This window comes from Macaca nemestrina, chromosome 3, assembly GCF_043159975.1.
Source record: "Macaca nemestrina isolate mMacNem1 chromosome 3, mMacNem.hap1, whole genome shotgun sequence".
NCBI lineage: Eukaryota > Metazoa > Chordata > Mammalia > Primates > Cercopithecidae > Macaca > Macaca nemestrina.
The window spans coordinates 141,903,459-141,929,474 of NC_092127.1; the positions used below are offsets into that span (position 1 = coordinate 141,903,459).

A 26,016-nucleotide genomic window follows, 5' to 3' on the forward strand; every position below is an offset into this window, starting at 1 on the left:
AATTAATCAAGTAGCCTAAGGAATCACAAATGCAGGGAGTTGTGGAGCTAAGAAACAGGTCTTCTTCTTTCTTTGTCTTCCTTAACGTCATAAAAGTTCTTATTTCAACAAGCAATGTACCTGAAGTTAGCAGTTTGTTTCATCTATAATTTGTGCTGTATAACAATGAGAATGATGTTCTCGTTATTCTTGGTATATCAGGCTGTTCCTATCCTTGCCCCCGTTAACAATAAAAACCCATGCAGTTTTCAGCCGTTATCATTTTTCTCCTGATAAACCATCTGTGACATGGAGACCTTGAAGCCGAGAGTTCTGGCCACAATGTTCAATAGACTATGCATACAGCTTTTTCAGAGGTAATCACTGTTAAAAACAAACAAACAAAACACACACACACATACCAGCTCCAGTGTTATTCTTCTCTCCTATAAGTTTTGTCTTGCTCCTTTTTATACATCTAATGTAATGTGAGTTGACATCAATTCAGCCCAAGGCATTTTGCCTGATAATAGAAACTACATCTAAGGTTAGTGCTTAAGTAGGTGCTAGAGCTGTCTTTTCCCTTAATTCCAGCTGCTCTTGATGCTGTATTTAATGCAATAACTAGAAGGAAAATGTTCTCACTACAGAGCTGCTTTGTCCCTATTTCATTGTCTTTCCTTACAGGGTTCAGAAATCATCTGTCTTTTGGATAGACTAGTCCCCTGTAAACTGATCTTGACTCAAATAAAAAGGAATCAGATGACAAATAAACTTGTATCCCCACCAACTGGTTTCATAAAAAAATAAGAACATGTGGCTCTCCAGAGCCTGCTGGTTTTGACCTCAAGCCTTTATAAGCTGAAGGCTATTACAAAGTGATATGCAGATAATATCTAAAAATCAGTTATAGAAGTAGATCTAAAATAGAGGTTAATAGATCAATTCTTTTGTGTGTGCATGTATTAATCAGGATTCTTCATAAAACCAGAACCAATGGGATATGTATATGTGTATAGAGAGATTTATTTTAAGGAATTGGCTCATGCAATTGTGGAGGCTTGGTGAATCCAAAATCTGATGGGCGAAGCTGGCAGGCTGGAGACTCAGGAAAGAGTTGCAGTTTGCGTCTGGAGACAGTCTGCTGCCAGAGTTCCTTCTTTCTAGGGGGAAATCATCTTTGTTCTATTAAGGCCTTCAACTGATTGTTTGAGGCCCACCCAGATTAGGGAGGGTAATGCTTTACTCAGGTCCACTGATTAAAATGTTAGTCCTATTCAAAACACACCTACACAGAAACATCCGGAATAATGTTTGACCAAATACCTGGGTACTTCGTCCTATACAAACTGACACATAGAATTGTCTATCATAGTGCACATATACTCCTTAATGTTACATAAACAACACCCATACTTTAGTATCCCTTCAGAGATTTACAAAAGCGTAGAAAATCATTTGAGCAGGCAATACTTCTATTTTCCATGCACGTCCCAAGGACAAGAGATTACGTTTTAAAATTGTAGCTGTGGACTGTTACTGCATATAAACTCAGGAAGTCCTCCACTGTCCACCCTCAGTTGTCATACCTGGTGTTCTGTTGTCCCATTCTATTTCTTGGGGGAGTGGAACTTCCTGTATTAGTGGACATCTGTAAGCCTCATTAAATAGTCACTTAGAAAGTAACTTTAATGTTTATCTTGAAGTAAGAAATGAGGTTGCTGCCTCACAGAAATAATTTTAATTTTTTGAAATTATAAAATATGAACACTGTATATGTATATGTGTGTGTCTGTGTATATGAACTTTTATTTTTTACCAAGGCAGTGAGTATATATAAATAGAAAAAAAATTATCTTCAGCTCATAATGCTTTGGGGGTGAACTACATTTTATGTTTTTAGTTGAATTTTCTCTTCCCTTTGGGAGCATCTGAACCAACAGCAAAACTAGGCCCAGAAGACTGCGTCTCCCCTGTTACGTTCTGGGCTTCCTCCTTTATTCTTAGCTTTCTTAATCTAACTGGGGCCCCCTCTTTTTGACTTATCAAAAAAAAAAAAACACATAAACATGGAAAGAAATGTCAAGCTGAAGAAGGAATGTGCATTTGAAGGAAAAAAAAAATGTCCTTTCATGCATCAGTTGAAAATGGAAGTCCAGGGCTCTACTGTTCTTAGAACGTGAGCAGTCATCAGCTCATTTGAGTCATACTATTAATATGAATGATATGAAAATGAGGTCAGTGTAATTGTTTTTTTGAAGTGGGCTTGTACCAAGCCTAATTTTGTTTTATATCCCATGAGATTTTTATATTTTTAGTAATAATAAGAACAGGTCAGATTATACTGTAGAAAGTGAGAATTTAAACTGTATCTTACTGGCAATAAACTGGTCCTTTGAAATAAATTTCTCTTATAGGTAGTTTGGCTTTTTGGGAAAGATAATTTCCCTCACATGAATTAAGAGGAGAAGTCTATTACTTGTCTTATTATGCATGAGATCAACTCCCAAAATAACTATGCTAATAACCAGATAAAAACATTACAGAGACGTAAATACTAATATCATATGGGGAGAATTTTATAACTTTTGGAGATATTTCTCATCTAGTCTAATTTAATTGTTCTCATAGCTGGGAGATGTTATCAGCATCTGAGTTGAACATTAAAAGTAAAACTGAGCAAAACAAATGAAGCAAGATATCTTTTGAACAATAATATTTAGAAATATTTGCACTTAACTTTCACAACAAATTTTAAACTTCCTTTGCTAGCTGCCATGGCCCAGAAATTTGACTAGAGACAAAGCCTGTTTTATTTTTAGTTTTGTCCATATTTAATGGTAAGGCATGTCTTTGAATCACAACCATTTTCATTTGTAAAATAGGTGATACGAGTTCAGTGTATGAACTAGGGAAATGGAAAACAATATTTAATAATTGCGTGCTCTGGGAAAACATATTATGATACAGACATTAAATTCAGAGTCTTTAACTTCTCCAGAGAATATGAGAATTACTAAATCAGTTACCAGATATTTTCAAATGTTCATTTTGCGAATTTGATACAAGTCCTAGAGAATAGTTCAAATGATGACCTATGTCAAATACTCTGGAGATATATGTTAGGAAGAATAATCATAGATCAGAAAGAGCTTCTATTCATCCAACAAATATTTATTGATGGCTTACTATGTGCCTTATGTCCTGTGTTAGATACTAGGAATATCATTTTATACAGCAGAAACATGGTCCCTGCTTTTGTGGGACTTCAAGCCCAGTGGAGAAGATACACAGTATACACACATACATGCACACATGTATGTGCATGACCTTTGTGATGAGTGCTATGAAAGAGAAGTTTGGTGCTGTTTGAGAGAATAACCTTGGTGGTGGTGGTTGGGATGGTGGACTATATACAGGAAGATCATGAAATGGTCTCTGTGATTTGATATTTATGCTATGATGTGAAGGTTAAGGAGACTGCCGTGCAAAGAATGAAAGAAAAAGCATCACGGGGAGAAAGAAGAGCATGTGTGAAAGCCCTAAGACAGGAAAGACCTTGGCAAATTTCTGAAATTGAAAGGCAGCCAAGGGACTGGAGCCCAGAGAGCAAGAGGGATAGTAGGGGCTGAAGGGTGAGAAGGGGTTTGGACTTGTAGTGTCTGTATCATCATGACCATTCCAGGCATTAGTGTCTTACTCTAAATGCAAGTGGAAGCCATTGAAAGGTTTTTCACAAGGACATGTATATGACCATTCAGGCAAAGGTGAAAGCTCATGCTATTTATTTCATGGTTTTAAATGTAGTGTATTTTGTTATTCTTTGACATATGATATTCTTATTTCTTTTTATTTTCTTTAGAGTCAACTTTGGTAGAGAAGTAGCCGTTATCTATAATAATTACCTAAGAGAGAGGGGAAATTCTACAATTTGACCTCGAGAAATTTGCTTAGCCCTTCTTTTCCATGCCAGAACTCTCAATTTTAATGACATATGTAAAGCTATTTTTAAGGCAGTGATCCAAGAAGATATGACTATATATTTTCTAAAGGTCTATTAAAGAGTACTATTCTTCAAAGGTAATCTATAAATATACACCATGATTTTCAAAATATCATTCCCAAACCATTTTATCAAAGTTATTGTTTACTATTTTGTTTGATTGCACGGTGGTGTTGTTCCTTCAGAGACTTTTGGGGAAGACAGGAGAAGGAGAGAGCATATGGAGGATGTCATGATGAAATAATGCTTCCCACGGAAGTGTAAGGAAATATTTCTTTGGTTCTGTATCAGGCAGAAACCCAATGCAAATGAAGCATTAAGAGCATTACTATTTCCCGTGAAAGATCATGAGTGTTTCATGGTTGTATTAGTTCATTTTCACACTGCTATAAAGAATTGCTTAAGAGTGAGTAATTTATCAAGGAAAGAGGTTTAATTTACTCACAGTTCCACATGGCTGGACAGGCCACAGGAAACTTACAGTCATAGTGGAAGGCACAGGGGAAGCAGACACCTTCTTCAAAAGGTGGCAAGAGGAAGAAGTGCCAAGTGCAGGGGGAAGAGCCCCTTGTAAAACCATCAGATTTCATGAGAACTCACTATTATGAAAACAGCTTGGAGGAAACTGCCCCCATGATTCAATTACCTCCACCTGGTCTCTCCCTTGACATTATGGGGATTACAATTCAAGATAAGATTTGGGTGGGGACAGAAAGCCTAACTATATCAATGGTGATTCTGTTTGTATCTATTCTTTAAATTAACTTGTTGTAAATGAAAGAATGGAGTTTCTTGCTTCAAGTGGAGGAAAAAAATCATAATATTCTATCCTTTAAAAAACGAGGTGTCTTATACTGATAAAAGAAATTATAAAATATGACAGGAAATGTATATGGACCACGTGTTTTTCCTAAAAGTGAAAAATATTTTTTGTGTTCACAAATCTATAGTTTATATAACCAGAGTCTCGAATCCGTAAGTAATCTTGAAAAAGCCTTACAGCCTTTGTCCACTTCTCTGGTTCTCAGTTTTCCCGTAGGAAAAGGCAAAGATGAAGTGGCTAGGGAGGTGCGTTATTGTTCACATCCGGTGTGACTTTCTTGCCCTGAGTTACTAAGCAAGTGGGATTGGCTCGGTCTAGGCACTGCTGTGGAGCTGCAGTGGACTCTGTGCTTTTGCCTCTAAGGTTTAGAGTAGAAAGTTACAGCCAGCTCTGAGATTTTCCTTCACTCCTTAGAAAGTTCAAGGAAGAAATTACACACGCGGTGGTCATGATTGACTACAGTGAACAGGAAGGAGACTAAGAGACCATAAGGTGGTTTCCATTAAGGGGAAATTTTACTCCAGGGGCACATTATGGTTAAGTTTCTTGGTTAACAGTCTCGTAGTTTATTAGTCTCTGACCTTGTGCTGCTGATTTGCAGCTTTGAAACCTGCTCCTGCTTCAGTGTCCTCTTGCTTTGCCTGCTTTTGAAAGAAGGAAAAGAATAAAACACTGAACTTATGATTACACTGATTTTACACTAAAATGTGGGGTTGAAATTGGTGTGTAGGGGTTGTGGCCACTTTTAACTGTGGCTAGTATTGGATTCATTTTTTAAAAAGTGTAGTTCTGTTGAAAATTATCTTCTGATACACGCATACTTTTATCACAAACTCCAGATAAAGCATCTGAATGGAAATACTTAGAGATATCTTCACAGAAGTCATTTCTTGTGTTTTCTGAACTAATTGTTAAATAAATTCTATGAGCTAGATAATATTCCAATTTTAGGAATAAAACCAAGGCTCAGAGAAATTAAATCACTTACTCAGAGTCACAAGTAATAACTATTAGGGCAGGGAATGTCTTATAAGTGAGTGAGATTAGCAGTCATAGACTTGTCGGTTTTTCCCTTGCTTCACCAGCATGCTAAAGCCATCATTTTTGCAATATTAAATATAGAGATAACGAGGGCATAACACAATCAGAATAAAGCATAAATGTTTATCTTTAACGTATTAAAAATATGTCTGTTGTGTATTCACAGCAACAATTAAGCTCCTGGTCAGGCCAAAGGGTGAGAATGTTTAAATGAGTGTTTTTCTGCCACCCATTATCAACTAGGAAAATCAATACTAATGGGGGAAGCACAAGAGCAATGACTAAGTTCGTTACACGTGATCAGAAAGCGAAACACCTCTACCATGTTAATGTAGCTTTCAATTTATGGTGACATTTACTGAAAATACTCTGCAATATTTGGCAAAGTTAAAAGAGAGATTGTTCCCCAATTAACCAGAGGATCAAAGAGTGAAGATTAGGGAGGGAAGTGGTATCTTTTTTTTAAGAAGCAAAATGTTGGAAAGGTCAGGCTTTGAGTGAGCTAACCTCCACCACTTTTAGTATTCAGGTTGACTAATGAGCGCTTCACTCATCATTCTAATGGATGCATTTACACTAGGAAAGAATAATAAAATGCTCCTCAACAATGGGGGGGCCAATGTCAACTTTATACGACACACAATCATTTCTCTATTATCTAAGCTATCCTCAATAAATTAGAGTTGAATATAAGCTGCCATCCTATACTATAATCATTTTACTCAATATTTTGGATTATTTCATCGAATCAATCATTTAACAAATATTTATTGAGCTTCTACCATGTGCCAAGACCTGTTCTAGACTCAGGAAACTAGTATACAAAGCCCTTGACCTCATGGAAACTTTATTCTAATATATCTTTACACGAATTATCTAAATATAGTTTAGAAAAGTACTTTTCTTGCATCTGATTATTCTTCTTGGGGTGGTAACATTTTCCCCTTCTCAACATAGAATTTACACTCCATTAAAGCAACTGCATAGACCTAGCAATATGTCATGCAATATGTGAATCCTCTCTGTGTGAAGAAAATCAACAGCTGTAAAAGTTTAAATCTGTGAGAGGTTACTAGGATGAATAATACAACTTCTACCCTCTCCCTACTTTCTTCTTATACGTTGTGTCACCTTGGGAAAAAAAGTTTCTCTTTTGGCATTGCATACAATTTCAAGGATCTAAAATGCAAGAAACAAATTTTATGCCAAAGTACTATCTGTAACGTTAATGTTTTTTAAGTCCTTGCTATTCAGGTGGCAAATGAAGTTTTGTTAGAAATAGTGGGGCCTAAAAAAATACACTATTACTTACTGTTTTGTTTGTGTGTTTTAGTGAGTCCCATGAAACTCTAATGTCTTGGGAATATTCTTTTCCCCCATGTATCAACAATGAACATTTTGGGAGACATTCTTCTCTTAAAAAGATGAACTCTTGACCATTGCAGAAAGACGATTCCCTCAAGATTTTGCTAGGATGCTCTTGTGTTATATATTCTAATATCCTGAAGAAGTGCATAATTATAGTATTGCCCACCTTCTTTTTTTTTTTATCATTGGCTTTTATTCTGCCTGCCATCTTTTTCTGAACTTGCAAGATTTTTATTCAGCCTCCCCTTGCTACTGAACAGTTTGTTTTCCTCTTCCTAAGGAAAATACGATCTATTGTATCCTACCATTTTCTATCTTGTTTGCAGTGTACCTGTTCCTCTAGGATTCTAAGGATGTTTTAAATTTCTCACTGTGATAATACAATATTTGCAATTTCCAGTTTTCATCAAAAATATGTTTAAATGAGGATTAAGTTATGTCACATGCTGAGTTTTGTCTTTCACATTTGTGCTCTACCTTGACAACAACATGTACTTGTAAGAAACCAAAATACTAGCTTTCCCATTCTCAGTATTATCTACATTTCTATTAAGAGCCACATAACACAAAGATGGCTTCCGCTTTTTATTTAAAGACCTGATGCTTCTTCAACTATCAAAACATATCCAAAGTCTGCCTCTCCTGGCACACTAATGTCTACAGAACACTTTTCAAATAAGAAGTAAAATATTGCAACTTGTTTTGATAAAGCCCATATTGTATTAAGATAAATGTTAATTTTAAGTGAACCTTGTAGTGATTTTTTTCAAATAATAAATAGAGATTTAAAAACAGCCCTTTTCTAATGTCAAGGAGGTTTGAAAAATATGCTGAACTGCCGCAAGGATGCTTCCTGGATTATTTGGTAAGTAGCCTAGAGGAAACAAATAAAATCACTAAAAAGAACTCCTAAAATAAAAGATAATCACATGTAAAATAGGAAAGATCAGTTAAAGGGGCAGTTTTCTCTGTAAAGAAATTGAAATCACAGGTGAAGCAGTCAGTAAGTAATATAAGAACTTCTGATTCGGTTTGTTCTACTCACTCAGATCTCTGTGGTTATAAAATACTTTAGAACCTGTGACTTTAACTGCTGGATGCTAGGTAGAGGTTGTTTTCTTCGAAGTCTTGATTTATACAGCATTGCTTAGAGTTTACTCAGGCTCTGTCTGGGGGAGCAGAGTGGAATCTTGGAAGAAGAGCAGCTGTTTCCTCGCAAATGTACATAGTTTTATGCTAGGAACTCCCCTTCCCCCAACTTTGGCTGTGAAAAATGTCTTTTGTGGAAATAAGTATGTGTATTTCTGGAGGAGAAATAAAAGCTGGTATATAAGTTTACTCTGTATATAGCACATAGACACTAAGATTTACCTGACACAAGCAAACTAATTATATCAAATTGATTAATTGGCAAAAAATAAAGTTTTTTTTTTATACTTGGTAGACCAATTATTTTATTAACTACATCTTTTTCCTTTTACATTTGGACTTCTGAGTGCTTATTTACTGCACTGAAATTGAAAAAGCTGTACATAAAATTTCTTTTTAAAGTTTAGATTTTGTAAGTGAATTTTTCATGCCCGAGTTTGTTTTTTTAATTGGAATATTGGATAATATATTCCATTGACAGGGCTAATATAAGAGATTTTTTATTCATCGTAGGTTCTCTTTCTTTATTTTTCCCCAGTAGTTAACGTTGTATACCTTTCATGCCTTATCATAGGCCACTATATTTGATAAAACATCAGTTCTATTTTTTCTCACTAAATAAATCAGCTAAATACTCTAATAAAGTCACAAATCTTTCAGAGAACACACAGTGCCAAGGCAACTGGTCTCTTCTATGTTTCCTCAGACAGCACCTTTTTTTCCCCATAATTCTTATGCAGGAGTCATTATTTTGGGTTTCAAGATTTAATGGCTAGTGAAGACATGATGGGAAGATTGTTTATCTTTAGAAGGCAGCCAAAGTGGCATTTTCCAAAGCCCTGGTTGAAAGGATACTGAGATGTTTGGGAGTGGAGTTTGGAATTGGGAATTTCCTAGATGATCCTAAAACTCTTTGGGGGAAGTTGCTATTTTAATGGATAAATAATTCCACTCGTTTAAAAAACAGACATGTTACTTCTTCAAAAAGCTGTTTCTACATCTTTCCTCCCCAATTAAAAGTCTCTCATTTTGTAGATGTGGCTTTAATTTGAAGCAATATGGTATTCTCTCCCCACCCCATTCTAACTAAACAAACTCTGTAAGAATTAGCTTTGAGTTATTCCATCTGTGGACTTTTAATTTTGTCATAAAAACACAGAAGCCTGGCAGGGAACTCTTTCCAACTGGCTACATGTATCATCTTGTCTGAAAGCTGGTTAAGTAAGTATGGCATTTAGAATGAAATAAAAAAAAAAAAACTTCATTTATGGAACTAGTTCACACGAAGTGTTTGCCCACTTCTTTGACCATCTGTTTATGTTGACAACCACCGCCCTACATTGTGCCAAAGTGCCCTTGGCTATTAAAAACAGTGTTTTGTGTGTGAGTGGTATGTGTGTCCTCGCACATGTATGTGTTTCTGGGGTGCTGTTTCCTTGAGAAACATCTTGTTAAAGGTTGAATATGGTCTATGTGGAGATATTTCAGGTCAGTTGCTGTTCAGAAAACATTGTGCTGAAAATGCTACAAGCCCACTCATTTTAAAAGGTGTTCCCCCCGCCTCCTGAATATACTGAAATTTCTTTTAAAAGGCTATGAATATATTATCAAAATACCTGTTGAGTTTGGCTACAATGGTAATGATATTATATGTTAAAGGTGAATCAAAATATGAATCTAAACATCTCTGAGTACAGAAATACTTTGGAATGATTCAGGAATTTGAACCTGTTGGCAAGATTCATTTTGCCAACAGGAATATTGGAGCTGACATTTAATTCACCAGATGATAGGGGAAAACTTGTTTTCTATTGAACAACGTAAAGACTTTGGGAACAAGATGGCCTCCTTGGAGATGAAGGACTGTGGACAGGGGCATCATTATCATTTTTATTGCTTTGAATAACCGTATATTAAAGGTTTTAAACAACTTATTAAAAGCCAATCAATGAACAACACTACTTCAAGCACTGAGTTGGAGAAATAAACACATTCTCAGCTGTACTAAAACTGTAATTCTAGTGAGGAGGAGACACTAATGATAAAAAAGATAAAAAGAGATGGATTTTGTCAAGTGGAGATAAAATATTTATAGGAGTTCCAAGGATAGAGAAGTCTTGGTGGGCTGCAGAGTACCAACGACAAGCCAGCTTCAATTCCTTAAATCCCTGAAATTATCTGGAACGTACATGGCAGCACCTGTGAGGCTCCAAACCTCCACTGAACATTGAAATACATATAACACCTGAGAAGCACGATGAACACAGTGAGGTTTATATACTTGAATAACTCACAGGGATAGGATGCAGGCTTAGAAACAAATTAAGTGTGTGGCTTGGGGACTAGTGTAATAAACTGTCACAGGACTCTTTTAGGTAAGGTTGAGTGCATATCCTTTGTCTGGCTCTAATCTGTAATTATTATTTTTATTATTACATTTTAATCTTCCAAGACTGATTTTCCTTTATACATTTAGTTTGTCAGCTTTTCAAATAGGTTTGCATTTTCTCAAATAATTTCCCATGTTTTATCATCGATTGCTTTAGAATTCTTTCTCAGAGCCCGGGTGTGGGCTGAATAACAGATATCATTTCTGACAGCTGTAAAGTGAGGCTAATGAACATCCCAATGAGGATGTACCGTGCCAGGTTCATCCATCCAGCTGAATTTGTATTGTGAGTGCAAATAGCTGCATGTCATGGCCCACTGCTGCCCAGGGCTGGAGTCATTTATTTAATAACTCAGTTCACAGGCATTACAGGGGAACTGTAGCATTTCATATTATTCAAGACAAATAAGAAATCAAAAAGTGCTACATGGAGAAAAGTAACATTTCAGTTCTTCTGCCCATTGACTGAGGTTGTTTAAATACTAACCGTGACAGTTAGTCCTGAGGTATAAAACATTAACAATTTATACTGGGTTTGGAAACGGTACCTCCAACTGTGTCATTTGATGGCATGTAGTTTTTCTTTGGGTTTATTGGGGAGGAGTTTTAAGATGTGTTTATTTCTCTAACCTTCAGTTATTTAAAGTGCAGACCATTCATGCATTTTAGCAAATTTAACTTGCTTCTAGTTGTTAATACTTAGAAATGCTTTTGAGGATATGCATTAACAACAACAAAACAGAATTCCAGTTTTAAATGTGGATTGTTTATGTTTTCAATTGTAACAAATTTTCTCTCCTTTTTTGAATTTTTTTCCTTTTGTTTATCTAAAATTAGACTAGGCATTCAGCTTTATTTTGAATACGACAAAGTTGTCATTGAAACAGCAAGCTGCAAGTAAAACAATGAAAATTAATTTTATCGGCGGGGGGGATGTAAAAAGACTGTTAATTAACAACATAAAGACAAACTTCTGACCGGGATGGGTGGCTCACGCCTGTAATCCCAGCACTTTGGGAGGCCAAGGCGGGCGGATCACGAGGTCAGGAGGTGGAGATCATCCTGGCTAACACGGTGAAACCCCGTCTCTACTAAAAATAGAAAAAATTAGCCGGGCCTGGTGGCGGGCGCCTGTAGTCCCAGCTACTAGGGAGGCTGAGGCAGGAGAATGGCGGGAACCCGGGAGGCGGAGCTTGCAGTGAGCCGAGATCTCGCCACTGCAGTCTGGCCTGGGCGACAGAGTGAGACTCCACCTCAAAAAAAAAAAAAAAAAAAAAATCTGTTTAACAAAACATAGTCATAATAGTGACAAAATTTTACACTTAGGAGATATAAATGTGATGAAAACTTACTATTGTTTCTATGATTCATCTCTTGACATGTTTTATTTTACATAGTAGATTCTTGAGAAATATTTAGTCAGCACATGAATAAATGATTTACTGTCGAATTTCAGAAGAGAGTCTTTAGCCTCTCGGTAGCACTGGAAGCTTGGGGTGGGCCTGAGCTCACCCAAGACAAAATGAATGAAGGGCAAAGAAGAAAATGCCAAGTCAGACCCTGCCCTGGGGATCACCAACAGTGAGAAGAGAAATATAAGAAACTTGTGAAGGGGGCAGAGATATTCCAAGGAGACAAGAGGAGAATTGAGATAGGTGACCCGAGAACTGGTGAACTAGAGAGGATTGAGAAGAAAGGATGCAGGATGTAGCAGAAATCAATTAAGCTAAGGGATCCAAAGGGTCTAATGATTGCTTAGAGGGAAATATTGGAAAGAACAATGATGGGGTGTTTCTAAAAGGGATGGCTAGATGGCAACATTTTGAGGAAGCAATAGGAAGTGAGGAAAAAAGACAATTTAAAAAGCTATTCTTTCTAAAAGACTGGCTGGATTGTGAGGAGAAAAGGACAGACATTAACAGTGGGCAGAAGTGGAATTCAGAGTGGGAATAGTAGACATAACTGGTGGCCTTTTCATGTCCCCTGAGCTCTCACCATGTCCCTGCAGGTAATTCTGAGGCCTACATTGTGTTCTGTCTGCCAGAGTCCCCGAGAAGATATAGCTGCAGGTGCACACTGTATCCTCTTACTTGATTAGAAACTTGATTAGTAACACCCCCTTTGTTGACTTCCTCCATTCCCTGTGTCACATTGCCATCCCCTATCTGAATACTTGTACCTGACTTCTTGTCTAAGGGTTTGTTTCTAAGGATCCCAGATGGAGACAGAATTTGTTGACAGGCAGGAGTTAATGGAAAGGGCAAGTCTGAAGATACAGAAAAGAGAAGAAATAATTGATAGAGCAAAGACTTCATGAATTGAGAGAGCAAGGTGCTGAGCTAGGAGTCTTGATGAGCATGGTGGAGATAGCTGTAACTGAGACCAGAAAAGTGTGGAAGGCTTGCAGAGAACTATAAAAAGTTTCAAGTCAGCTGGATGCTGTAATTGACATTGGGTAGCAAAACAAAAACAAAAAACCACCCACACAAACAAAAACAACAGCAGAAACAAAAAACCTGAAGGAAGCTAAATTATCATGTGTAAAGCACTTCAAACGTCATTTGTCTTATTGATATTGATATTTTACAATTTCAGGAAAAATCCACTTCAAATGTAATAGAAACTTGAAAGTTATTCTATGTACTGCAAAACTAAAGGACAAAATTGAATTTGTTTAGAAGAAAAAAAGTTCTTATTCTTCTTGGATATTTTCACAGAGATGAGGTTTTGAAAAAGTATTTTTAAATAAACTTAATCTTCTGTGGCCTCATATGCAAAATCAGTTTTTTAAAAGTTTGTATATGAAGAGCCTTTCAAATACAAAAATAAAATATTGATAACGAATGGAGTATGGCAATTTAAAACATTTACCACGTTTTGCTTCCTTGTCTCGCTCCCTCTTTGAAAAAAACAAACAAACAAACAAAAAAAAACACAGATTAAACTGTTAACTACTTAGCAATTAAAGCCTGATGGCAGGAACCTGTGTAAAGTGAGCCCTTCATTCACCCAACATTTGCTGACAATCATGCTGTGCCAGTTGCTGTGCCAGACATTAAAGATAAATGAAAGACCTATTTCTCCCCTGAAGGAGCTGACACTTTATTTTTAATTTTTTTAATTTTTTAAGTTATTATTTTAGGTTTGAGGGTACATGCGATGTTATTATTTTAGGTTTGAGGGTACATGTGATGGTTTGTTACATTGGTTAACTTGTGTCACAGGGTTTTTTGATACAGATTATTTCCTCACCCAGATATTAAGCCCAGTACTCAATAGTTACCTTTCATGCTCCTCTCCCTCCTCCCACCCTTCACCCTCAAGTAGATCTCAGTGTCTGTTGTTCCTTTCTTAATGTTCATAAGTTCTTATTATTTAGCTCCCACTTGCAAGTGAGAACATGCGGTATTCGGTTTTCTGTTCCTGCATTGGTTTGCTAAGTATAATAGTCTCCAGCTCCATCTATATTCCTACAAAATACATGATCTCATTCTTCATCATAGCTGCATAGTATTCCATGGTGTATATGTACCATAGTTTAAAAATCCAATCTGTCATTGATGGGCATTTAAGTTGATTCCATGTCTTTGCTACTGTGAATAGTGCTGCAAAGAACGTTCGCGTGCATGTGTCTTGATGACAGAATGATATATATTCCTCTGGGTATATACCCAGCAAGGGGATTGCTGGATTGAATGGTAGTTCTGTTTTTAGCTCAGTGAGGAATTGCCACACTGTTTACCACAATGGCTGAACTAATTTACACTCCCACCAACAGTGTGTAAGTGTTCCCTTTTCTCTGCAACCTCATCAGCATCTGCTTTTTTTTTTTTTTTTTTTTTTTTGACTTTTTAATAATAACCTTTCTGACTGGTGTGAGATGGTATCTTGTTGTGGTTTTGATTTTCATTTCTCTAATGATCAGTGATATTGAGCTTTTTATTGCATAGGCTTGTTGGCTGCAGGTATGTATTCTTTTGAGAAGTGTCTGTTCATGTCCTTTGCCCACTTTTTAATGGAGTTGTTTGTTTTTCTCTCGTACATCTGTTTAAGTTCCTTTTAAATGCTCTATATTAGACTTTTCTCAGATACGTATTTTGCAAATTTTTTCTCCCATTCTGTAGGTTGTCTGTTTACTCTGTTGATAGTTTCTTTTGCTGTACAGAGGTTCTTAAGTTTAGTTAGATCCCACTTGTCAATTTTTGCTTTTGTTGTGATTGCTTTTGGAGTCTTTGTTATGAAATCTTTGTCTGTTCCTATTTTCAGGATGATATTGCCTAGGTTGACTTCCAGGATTTTTATAGTTTTGGGTTTTACATTTAAGTCTTTAACCCATCTTGAGTTAATTATTGTATATGGTGTAAGGAGGGAGGTGCAGCTTCAATCTTCTGCATATAGCTAGCCAATTATCCCAGCACCATTTATTGAATAGAGAGTCTTTTCCCTATTTCTTGTTTTTGTCAGCTTTGTTGAAGATCAGATTATTGTAGATGTGTGGTATTATTTCTGGGCTCTCTACTCTGTTTCGTTGGTCTATGTGCCTGTTTTTGTACCAGTGCCATGCTGTTTTGGTTACTGTAGCCCTGTAATATAGGTTGGAGTTGGGTAATGTGATGCCTCCAGCTTTGTTCTTTTTGCTTAGGATTGCCTTGGCTATTCAGGCTCTTTTTTGGTTCCATATGAATTTTTAAATAGTTTTTTTCTCGCTCTGGGAAGAATGTCATTGGTAATTTGATAGGAATAGTGTTGAATCTATAAGTTGCTTTGGGAAGTATAGCTATTTTAATGATATTGGTTCTTCCTTTGCGTGGGCATGGGATGTTTTTCCATTTATGTCTTCTTTGATTTCTCAGCACACTAACACTTTAATAAAAGAAACATACATGTAGTGAAATAATTACAACATAGTGTGTAGAATAAGAGTTAAGAAAGGTTTTCTGAATGATATGATGTTGAAGGTGAAGTGTAGGTCTGTAAGGATAATGGGAAGTGTAATAGTGTGACTCTGGGTGCTTAGGCATGTGTCCAGAGGTGAGAAATTGAGCATAGGAAGTGGAGAGGCCAAAGAGTTAAGAGAAATGAGGTTGGAAAGGAACTAAAAGGCCTGATTTTGAAAAGCCTTATCTGGCACATGTATCAACTAATATTATATTCTGGCATAAGCAACAGAAAATTATACTCTAGGGGCTTAAGCAAGTAAGGAGTTTGTCTTTCTCACATACATGTCAATCCAGGGGTGTTTATTTAATAAACACATTTCATAGTGCCTGGTTTCTAAGCATAGGCTTGTTGCAGATATTAACTTATCTAACACTTATTACAACCCTTTGAAGGGTGTATTACTTTTATCCCTATTTTACAGATTAAAAAAAACCCAAGACATATAGTAGTTAAGTAACTTGCTCAGGGTCACACAAATGCTGGAGATAGGTTTGAGTCCAGGTGGTTTGTCTCAAGAATGCTCTGAGGAACTCCAGGGACTCCACTCTGCTGTCCTGTGGGAAAGGCTCAAATCTTCAAGGCAGCAGAGAAAAAAAGGATGAGACAGAAAGAAAAGTGTCCTATCTAATCTAAATACTTCTTTGGTAGATAAAAGTGAGAGATTCAATTGTGTGATTTTAACACATTCCCATCATTCAAGATACCTGTGTTTTTGATGAGAGATGAAATAATGTTAATGGGTAATTAGCTACCCCAGAGCTTTGGATTCTAACTGCTAAAACAAAGAGAATAAACAGAGTCTACAGAATTGGAATCTTGAGAACAACTTGTCAATAAGAAGTTGATAAATACAGCAAATGCTCACTTAGCATGGGACTGAGTGTGATTTTTGGGTTGGAAGTTTATTTAATTCTCTAAACTCTATGTGGGTGACCTTACTCAGTTTGTATAATTATATTTTTAAAATACAGTTTTAAAATATGTTTTTATTCTAAATATATAACTATTTTTTTTACATATGAAAACCACTGGTGAGCTGAGACACAAATATTCTTCACTGTTTTTTCCTTTGGCTTTTAAAATCTTTAAGAAAATCTAATCTGTGGTATCTGGTAAGCTAGTTTAATGCAACACTATTAGCTAAAATGTTAAATAAAATAAAGCAGCTAAAAAACCCTCCCTCTCTCATTATTCTTGCATTATCTTTATAAGAGACACAAAACCTACTGATATGGTTTGGCTGTGTCCCCATCCAAATCTCATCTTGAATGGTAGTCCCCGTAATTCCCATGTGTCCTGGGAGGGACCAGTGGGAGGTAATTGAATCGTAGGGGTGGTTACCCCCATGCTGCTGTTCTCATGATAGTGAGTTCTTACAAGATCTGATGGTTTTATAACGGGCTTTTCCCCCTTTTGCTCAGCACTGCTCCTTGCTGCCGCCATATGAAGAAGGACGTGTTTGCTTCTCCTTTCTCCATGATTGTAAGTTTCCTGATGCCTTGCCAGCCATGCTGAACTGTGGGTCAGTTAAACCTCTTTCCTGGCCAGGCACGGTGGCTCATGCCTGTAATCCCAGCACTTTGGGAGGCCGAGGTGGGCAGATCACGAGGTCAGGAGATCGAGACCATCCTGGCTAACATGGTGAAACCCCATCTCTACTAAAAATACAAAAAATTAGCCTTGCGTGGTGGCATGCGCCTGTAGTCCCAGGTACTCAGGAGGCTGAGACAGGAGAATTGCTTGAACCTGGGAGGCGGAGGTTGCAGTGAGCCGAGATTGGGTCACTGCACTCCAGCCTGGGCAACAGAGCAAGACTCTGTCTCATTAAAAAAAAAAGAAAAAGAAAAAAAACCTCTTTCTTTTATAAATTACCTAGTCTCGAGTATGTCTTTATTAGCAGTGTGAGAATGGACTAATACACCTGCCATGCCTGTTCCTTACTTACTAAAAAGATTTACTCCCATTTCTCCATAGAATGCACACAATTTGACCTTACACTACACTTCCAGTCTCTCCTCCTGCCTCTTTTTGCTTTGTCCACATGTGATTTCTCACTATTCTCTACATGGCTTGTGCCCCTATAAGGTTTGTGCCCTTCATTTCCTGTGCCCTCTACCTCTGGTTCCCATGCTCAGAATATCAGTTTCCTTACTACAGGGGTGTGTAAGCTCAGATCTCACCTCCTCCATGAAGCCCCTATAGATACCCAGAGAGAATTAATAATGACCCTCCTCCATGTTTCAGAAACACTGCTAGGCTTTCTCCTGAATTTTTGTTTTTATGCTAATAAATTAGGCTTTTGAAATCTCTTTTAACTCTTTTAATCTCTTTTAACTCTTTTTGTTTCTATGCTAATGAATTAGGCTTTAATCTCTTTTAACTCTAAGGTATAATTAGATGTACTATATTCACAGAATCAAGGGAATTTGAGTTGGAAAGGCCCTAGAGATCAGCTAGAACCACCTCGTCATTTCACCAGAAATAATTGAAATTTTAGGAGACTTGTCCAATTTACTATTTTTGGTTAGTTGTAGGACTCAAACTAGAACTGCTTCCTGGATCTGTGCTTTTTCATTAGAATATGTTGTAGCCATGTGGTAGACAGGAAAATCTGCTCCCCTCCCCTCTTCAGATGTCCATATTCTATTCCATGGAACTTGTGAATATGTTAGGTTACATGGCAAAGAGCGATTAAGGTTGTAGATGAAATTAAAGTGGCTAATTAGCTAAATTTAAAATAGGGAGATGATCCTGGGTTATCTAGGTATGTCCCGTGTAATCACAAGAGTCCTTTAAATGTTGAAGGGAGAAACAGAAGAGTGTCAGAGCAATATGCTATGGAAAGATTTGGCTGCCATCACTGGCCTTGAAGATAGAAGGGGCTATGAACCAGGGAATGTGGGCCTCTTTTAGAAGATGAAAAAGACAAAAAAAAAAAAGACAAAAAAAAAAAAAAAAGAAAAGAAAAGAAAGAAAGAAAGATAAAAGAGAAGAAAAGAGGATTCTGTCCCAGAGCCTCCAAAGGGTATATAGTCCTGCTAGCATTTTGATTCTAGTCCAGTGAGACACAGTCAGATTTCTGACCTCCACAACCATAAGATAATAAATTTGTATTGTTTCAAGCTACTGAATTTGTGGTAATTTGTTACCATAACAATAGGAAACTAATGCATGTACTTAAGTCCAAACAATGTTACATTGATAATTTAAAGCTTACTAAAGAGGAATTTAAGTACTGAGTATTTTTTTTTAAAGGCATATTTTATTTCCACAAAATTTGGGATTTACTCTGAATGTTTTGGGTTCTATTTATTCATTCATCCAATGAACGTCTATTGAATGTGTGCCATTTGCTGTAGTAGACGTTATGATAGATTTAATTTTATGGCTCAGTGTTATCAGTCTTCCCTGCATCTATCTTCTTACCATGGACTCATTATGGATGAAGGGTACTTTCTTATGCTTTGACTTTGGACTTGGCCATTGCACTTGTTTTGCTCAATTATATGTGGGCAGAAGTGAGTGTGCCAGTTTTGAGCCAAGCTTAAGAGCCATGCCATTACTTCAGAGAAGCTTCTCCTTGTCATCTGCTCCCTAGCCTAGATAACACACGGAGCACTTGAAACAGAATATCTAGCTGAGCCCCAGACCTGTGAGTAAAGCAAACTTATTGCTCTATGCTAGTAGTGTTACTGAGTTTGTTATCCAACCTTATTATGACAGTTCTTGATTGGTACTGTCATGTAAGCACGTGATCTAAACACACCTGAATAGAAACATATGCAGTATCATAGAGGTATTTCAAGTATAAAGGAGAGTTGTGTCAAAGCACCTAACTCTTTCTGGGAGAATCAAGGAAGTCTTCAGAGATGAAATGACATTTGAGCTGAATCATAAAGGATGAATATGATTTCTCTAGGTCAATAAAAGGTGTGGTTGAGTAGATGGGAAAGGTTATGCTAGGTAAGTAAACTAACTTTAAGCAGATTTAAAGGAAATTTAGTTTCAGCTGAAGGAGCTGCTAAATATGCCCTTAGTTTATTTGGAGTTTGCTTTTTTTTGATACTTTTTCTATAGAATGTGAAAAGTAATATTTCCCAAGTAGTTTGTTAAACAGATCTCATGTCTGCTTTCTGAGGTGATAATTACAAGATTATGTTTAAGGGAGTGAGAGAGTGGAAGAAGCAAGAAATAAAGAGGGACTCATTTTAAGAGGTCCCTCATGGCCCAGGTAGATTCTATGCCTCCTTCGTGGGCAGAATCAATTTCCTGTCTCTCTTCTTATGTTAAGAGGATGCTACCAAAATCATGCATCTTTTTTCTGAGATTATTTTTAATGCAAAATTGTTCTTTCCATCTGAATTGTTCTTGGCTCACTTGGATTGTCAAGTGGTCTTAATTAAGCATGGGAATCAATAACTAAGAAGAATTAAGAGATTGTTGGGAACATCATGACTATCATTTGTAAACTATATCATGAGTGGTGCTCATGAGACCAAAGCCATTGTTTTATTTCCTCAGTGTTTTGGTGTTTTCTGAGGTCTGGGGTATCCTCCTGTACCCTAACCCTGGGCCATTTTCCAAATGCACACTTTCAGCAGCAAGGGAAAGAGGAGACAGTGCAGAATCCTTTCCTTCTAGGGAGAATAGCAACATTTTCCAAATTATCATGGGTCAATAGTATTTTTGTCTATAAAGATTGATATATGTCATGATTTCAACAGTTTTTGAATTTGTTCAACAAGAGCGGTCTTGGGAATACTTAAGAGCATGTGCACACTGAGATGTGTGTTAACACTTCTCACTATCATATCTGAAATTTCCAATTTTAATTCTTGTGTAATATATTCTTGTTACTTAAAAAATTTTATATTCACATACCCAAATTCTATGCAACCTGCAGGAAAACATGCATACTCTTTCTCTGTGGCAAATGGCATGCAATTCTGGCATGAGCAGGGTTGGAAATGTTAATGAAGAGGGATCTGCAAGTGTAACTAATATGATCTCATATTTAAACAATTCACAAATAAATACCATGGTTGGATTTAGATACCAGATGTCAAACCACATAGTAATGCAGATACAGTTGCTTGCCTCCCTGTAACTGGTCGCCAGAAAGAAACAGATGGTTAAAAAGATATGTAGCTGAGGCAAGACATGGAAATAGGAAACCACAGAGCAGAAATTCTGCCATTTAAGTAACAGTAATTTTCTAGTCTGAAAAACCTGGCTGTTTTATACCTCCACTTATACACTTAAGCAGTTTAAATGTGAAACATAGCAAAAATAGTCCAAGCAAGGCTGGCAACTTGCAAATTTTGCGATGCATAATTGCATCTCAAAAATCTTGGAGGCAGACGCACAGCAGTAAAAAGTAAACACTTGTATGCAGTTGAACACAATTATGTGGTGGTTATTACCTTAGCTCATTATGGCTTCAGAAGGGACTCTGTGAACTTGTGCTCTAACTAGCAGGTCAGGCAAAATGCAAATAAGTACCAAATTTGAAAGCAAGCGACAAAAAAACAGATACAATTTAGACTAGGAGTCTATAATTTGGCTTTTAAAAATAATCCTCAGCAAGAATTATCCTCATTACAATAATGGCTTGTTTATTCTGCACAACTTGTTTGCAATTACAGACCCTCTTTCAAAGCTGATTTCAACAAGAAATAAGAGCATACAAAAATGCGAGAGCTTTGTGGATGGTCAGTTGTTATAATTAGAGTTGATGCATATATGTGTTATAAACCCATTTATGCCCTTTCTCCAAATCTTTTAATTTCAGATTTCTGTCACTAAAATCTAAAGTCTCAAATAGTCTATTATTCTAAGGAAATCATTATAATTGAATTTCTAATGAGGGTGTCTATGGAGCTTTGTTCATGGTATTCCTATTATAGGACTGGAGTCCTCTGCATCTATTATGATCAGGTGACCATGAAATGATGAGCTACAGCTGTTATAGGGCATGTTTCTGCTGGTGCTTAATTCATAGCAAATACACATTTTATTGCTAATGTGCTTCCTCATTCATTTCTTCAAATATTTATTCAGATATTTATGGGGTACCTACAACGAGAAGGCATAGATCATGGTTAAGGAGGCCAGACAGCTTGGGCTAGAATCTTGGCCCAGACATTTGCTAGTTGTGTGACCTGGGACCTCTGTGCCTCAGTTCCTTCCTTTGTAAAATGAAGATAATTATAACTCCCTTATAGGATTGTTATGAAGATTAAATAAATTAATATACCTAAAAAACTCAGAAGAATACTTGACACATAGTAATGTGCTGCCTATTGTTATTTGCTGGGCCTTGGGGGCAGAGTAGTGAACAAGACGGGGTTGATTTCTACCCTCATAGAATTTTTGTTCTGAGAAAGAGGGAAGAAGGCATTCAGCAACGAATCATCCATTTAATTATTAAATTACATTGGAATTAACTACAATAGGGAAGGATAAAACTGCAAAGGTATTGTATAAAATGGAAACTTGACCTGTTCTGAGTAGGTTTCTGGCTTCCTGAAAGAAGTGATATTTGAGATCCGAAGGATGGGTAGGAGTTACTTAGAAGAGATACTAGGAGAACATTTAGGGAAGTTGCTTTCCCTACAGAAGCCGTGGGAGAGATGAAAGGTTTAACGTGGGAAACTGCACAGCACTTGCAATTAGAGACCCTGTGGCTGGAAATGACTCAAACAATTATAAAAATAGTTTGATTATAAATTGAGTTTTCTTGTCATTGATTCTTCTTGTTCTTCCAGTTAGACCCTACTATGCTTTCCAAGCCTTTCACCCATGCAACTCACAGTGAAATCCTGGGCTTTTCATTGATGCAGATGTTTCTGGTATTTTTTCCTAGCTCATGACAAAATTGTTTTCCACTGCACTTTATTGTATTCAGAGAAGTCAAATAAAAGTCCCAATTCAAAAATACATGAAAATAGATGTGTAATAAGCCATATATATTATACATATGTGTATTTTTATGTATGTATATACAGTTCTATGTTAAATTTATAACTTTTATAAGTTGCTTTTATACCATATATAGCATTTTATATTCTGGGTTTTTTTCTTAAGATTCTTCACAAATTTTTCCTTATGTTTCATGCTATTCTTTGAAAATAAGGTTTTAAACTATTTCAAAATATAATGCATGGCTGTTTCTTAATTTATTTACCCATTGAACCTTTAGATTATTCCCAAATTCTCCATTATAAATCATGCTGTAAAAACATCTTTCTAAAACTCTTTGGGCAAATTTCCTTATGGTAGATTCTCAGGAGTAGTATTACTACGTCAAGAACAATGAATTTCTGCTTAAGATTCTTTATACGCATAGCAACATTTCTTTACAGAAATACCACATCGAATGTACCAGCAGTAAATGAGATTGCTGATTTCAATAGTTTTTCAACAATATTGAGTACTGATAACTAAAACATAGAATCTTGTTTTAATTTACATTAATACTTGCTCTGTTCATATTTATTTTACTTACTTTATGAATCTGATCTTTGCCAGGTTTTGGACCAGGATGTTAATTTTTTCATACTGATTTTTTAAGAACTCTTTTTATATTAAAGGTAAAAACCCTTTGCCTGTCATATGTATGTTTCAGTTTTTCACTTTTATTTTGACATTGCTTATGTTTTTGGTGTTTGGGACTTTTTAAATTTTTACGTGATTGAAATCCTCCCCACTTGCCTTAGATATTCCCTGTAAATATTCCATGTGAATATTTGTTCTTTCAGTTCTTTAAAATATTACTATGAACTTTAGGCTCAAATTTATATACGTAAAATATATAATGAATTTTTAAAGCACCTTCAAATAGCTATTGAGTTATTTAGAGTAGTTTCCCAATGAAGAATATTAGCAATACTGTAAAGTTATCAAAAAAATAACTTCAGCTTCATCCTGTAATGTCTTTCCTTTTTTAAGTTTTATTTTATTTATAATTGACACATAATAATTGTACATATTGTGGGGTACAGTGTGAAGTTTCAATGCATGAATACATTATATAATAATAAAATCAGGGTAATTAGCATATCCATCATTTTAAACATTTATCATTTATTTGTGGTAATAACATTCAAAATCCTCTCCTACTCCTTCCCTTACTTCTATCCTTCCCAGCCTCTGGTAACCACCATTCTACTCTCTACTTCTATGAGATCAACCTTTTTAGACTCTGTGTATGAGTCAGATCATGCAATGTTTGTGTTTCTATGCCTGGCTTATTTTCTATGAATGAATGGATAAAGAAAATGTGGTATGTATGTATACAATGTAATACTATCCATCTATAAAGGAGAATAAAATTCTGTCATTTGCAATGTGGATGAATCTGTAGGACATTATGTTATGCAGTGTTCTTTCTAATACTGTTGTCCTCATTATATTTTAAAATAGATGAGTCCTGAGACGTGTAGGCGTTGTTTACCCTTCCCTGAGTTTATAGTGTTTTTCTCAACTGGACCTAAGGTCTTTGATTTTATGAACATAAAGTGGAGTTCATTTTCTGAAAGTCTTTTCATTGGCCATAATGTAAACTTACACACACACACACACACACACACACACACACACACACACACATCCATATATATAGTTTTATATATCTATATAATATATATATTCTATAATATATAAATATATATCTGTGTAATTATTCAGGATATGTGAACCACCAAGTAACTGAACCTGACCTGATTGTTAATATATAGGAATCTTTCTAACAGATTTAGAATTGTTATGTATTTCTGTTGCATTGTTGCACTTAAAACAGTTGAAAGCTAAAGTTCATTTCTATGGCTATTCAGATTTTTTATTAGAGCCATACAATCATTTGGTACACTCTTTAATGTAGTCTTATTAGTGAGGTAAACCTACAATCTTTCTATTTAAGTACTGTGAATTGCTATGCATATAGAATGTAGGTATGTTGAAAACATTGCATGTGGGTATTAGAAGCCAAATGTATGGCTACAAGTTGATCTGTGAAAGCATAATGCTGATTTCAAACATATATGTAAAGCCATAATTAAAACTTTTGTGCTTAATTTTTTTCTGGAGTTTCTAAGTATTTCTTCTAATGATGTGTTTTCATTTATAAAGCTTTGCTTGCAGAATTATCTTCAAACCAGTTTATAAACCATGGAAAAATATCCAAGTCTCAAAAAAAAGGCTTCAAACTTCAGTTGATTTCCTTTTATTTAATATCTTTGATCAAATAATGAAATTTTGAATCCATTAAGGGTAGTCAAATGAATGTATTCTGAACTCCGAAGGCATTTGAAGCATCTTGCAACACATACATGCACCTGCATGCACACATGCACACACATTAGGAAAGTATTGTAAATAGTTAAGGAAACTTTGATGAGTGGAAATAAATGTAAGAAAATAATCCTTTGTATTATCCTACAGAAGTACCCACACTACATGTTTTATGTAGTTGTTGGAGGTAGGTTATAAATTTGTTTCTACTTGTAGTCAGACGAAAGAAAGAAAGAAAATCAATTATAAGATGCACAGTGTTTGTAAGACAAAAACACACCATTGTTCTGGAGAAGCACACTATTTCTGACACTGAGATCTAAGCAAAAGCTTTTCCCTGTTTTTTTTTTTTTTTTTTTTTTTTTTAAGAGAACACTAACTATGGCACTTCTTCTATGTATAACCACAGGGGCAGACATCATAGTGAAAAAGTTCAGTAGACAAGTTCTTCAAAAATATTAAAAATATCAGAAAACATTTTATATACAATAAAAAGCAAGTAAACTGAAAATATGTTTGAAATAGATGTGACACTCAAAGAGTTAATAGTTCTCACATATTTCAATGACAAAAAAGTGAACCTTTTAATAGAAAAAGAGACAAGGGATATGAACAGGCAATCCTCAAAAGAGAAAATACAAATGACTAAAAAAATTAGAAAACTCTTTTATCATTAGAAATAGAAGTGCAAATTGGAACATCAAATGGAAAATGTTTGCATATTAAATGGGCGTAAATTAAAATAATATTCATTTTTGTGAGGATTCGGGAAACTTGCAGTCTCAAGCACTGCTACTGAGTATGTAAACTGATAGAACTTTTCTGAAAGGTGTTTTGACAATGTATATAAAAAGTCTTAATAGCCTGCTTACTATATGACTTGGCAATTCTTCTACTAGAAATATGATATCAGGAAATAATCCAAGATACAAACAAATATTTGGTAGCTGCAAAAAAGCTCATGACAGTGTTGTTTACACTAAGGAAAATTCAGATGTATTTACACAACAATGAAGGTTTTATTTGAATAAA

The 26,016-nt window shown here is 35.8% G+C and overlaps 1 long non-coding RNA gene across 5 annotated transcripts in view; it reads left to right on the forward strand.

The window, feature by feature from the left end:
• Positions 1–26,016, forward strand: part of LOC105477232 (uncharacterized) — a 392,595-nt gene that overhangs the window by 256,857 nt on the left and 109,722 nt on the right. For 2 of the 5 annotated variants that reach the window (XR_011621267.1, XR_011621266.1), the window contains exon 4: positions 17,115–17,175. The exons of the other annotated variants lie outside the window; for them this stretch is intronic. This is a non-coding gene — a long non-coding RNA (uncharacterized lncRNA). The remainder of the gene's footprint in view (positions 1–17,114; positions 17,176–26,016) is intronic. 5 annotated transcript variants of the gene reach the window in all.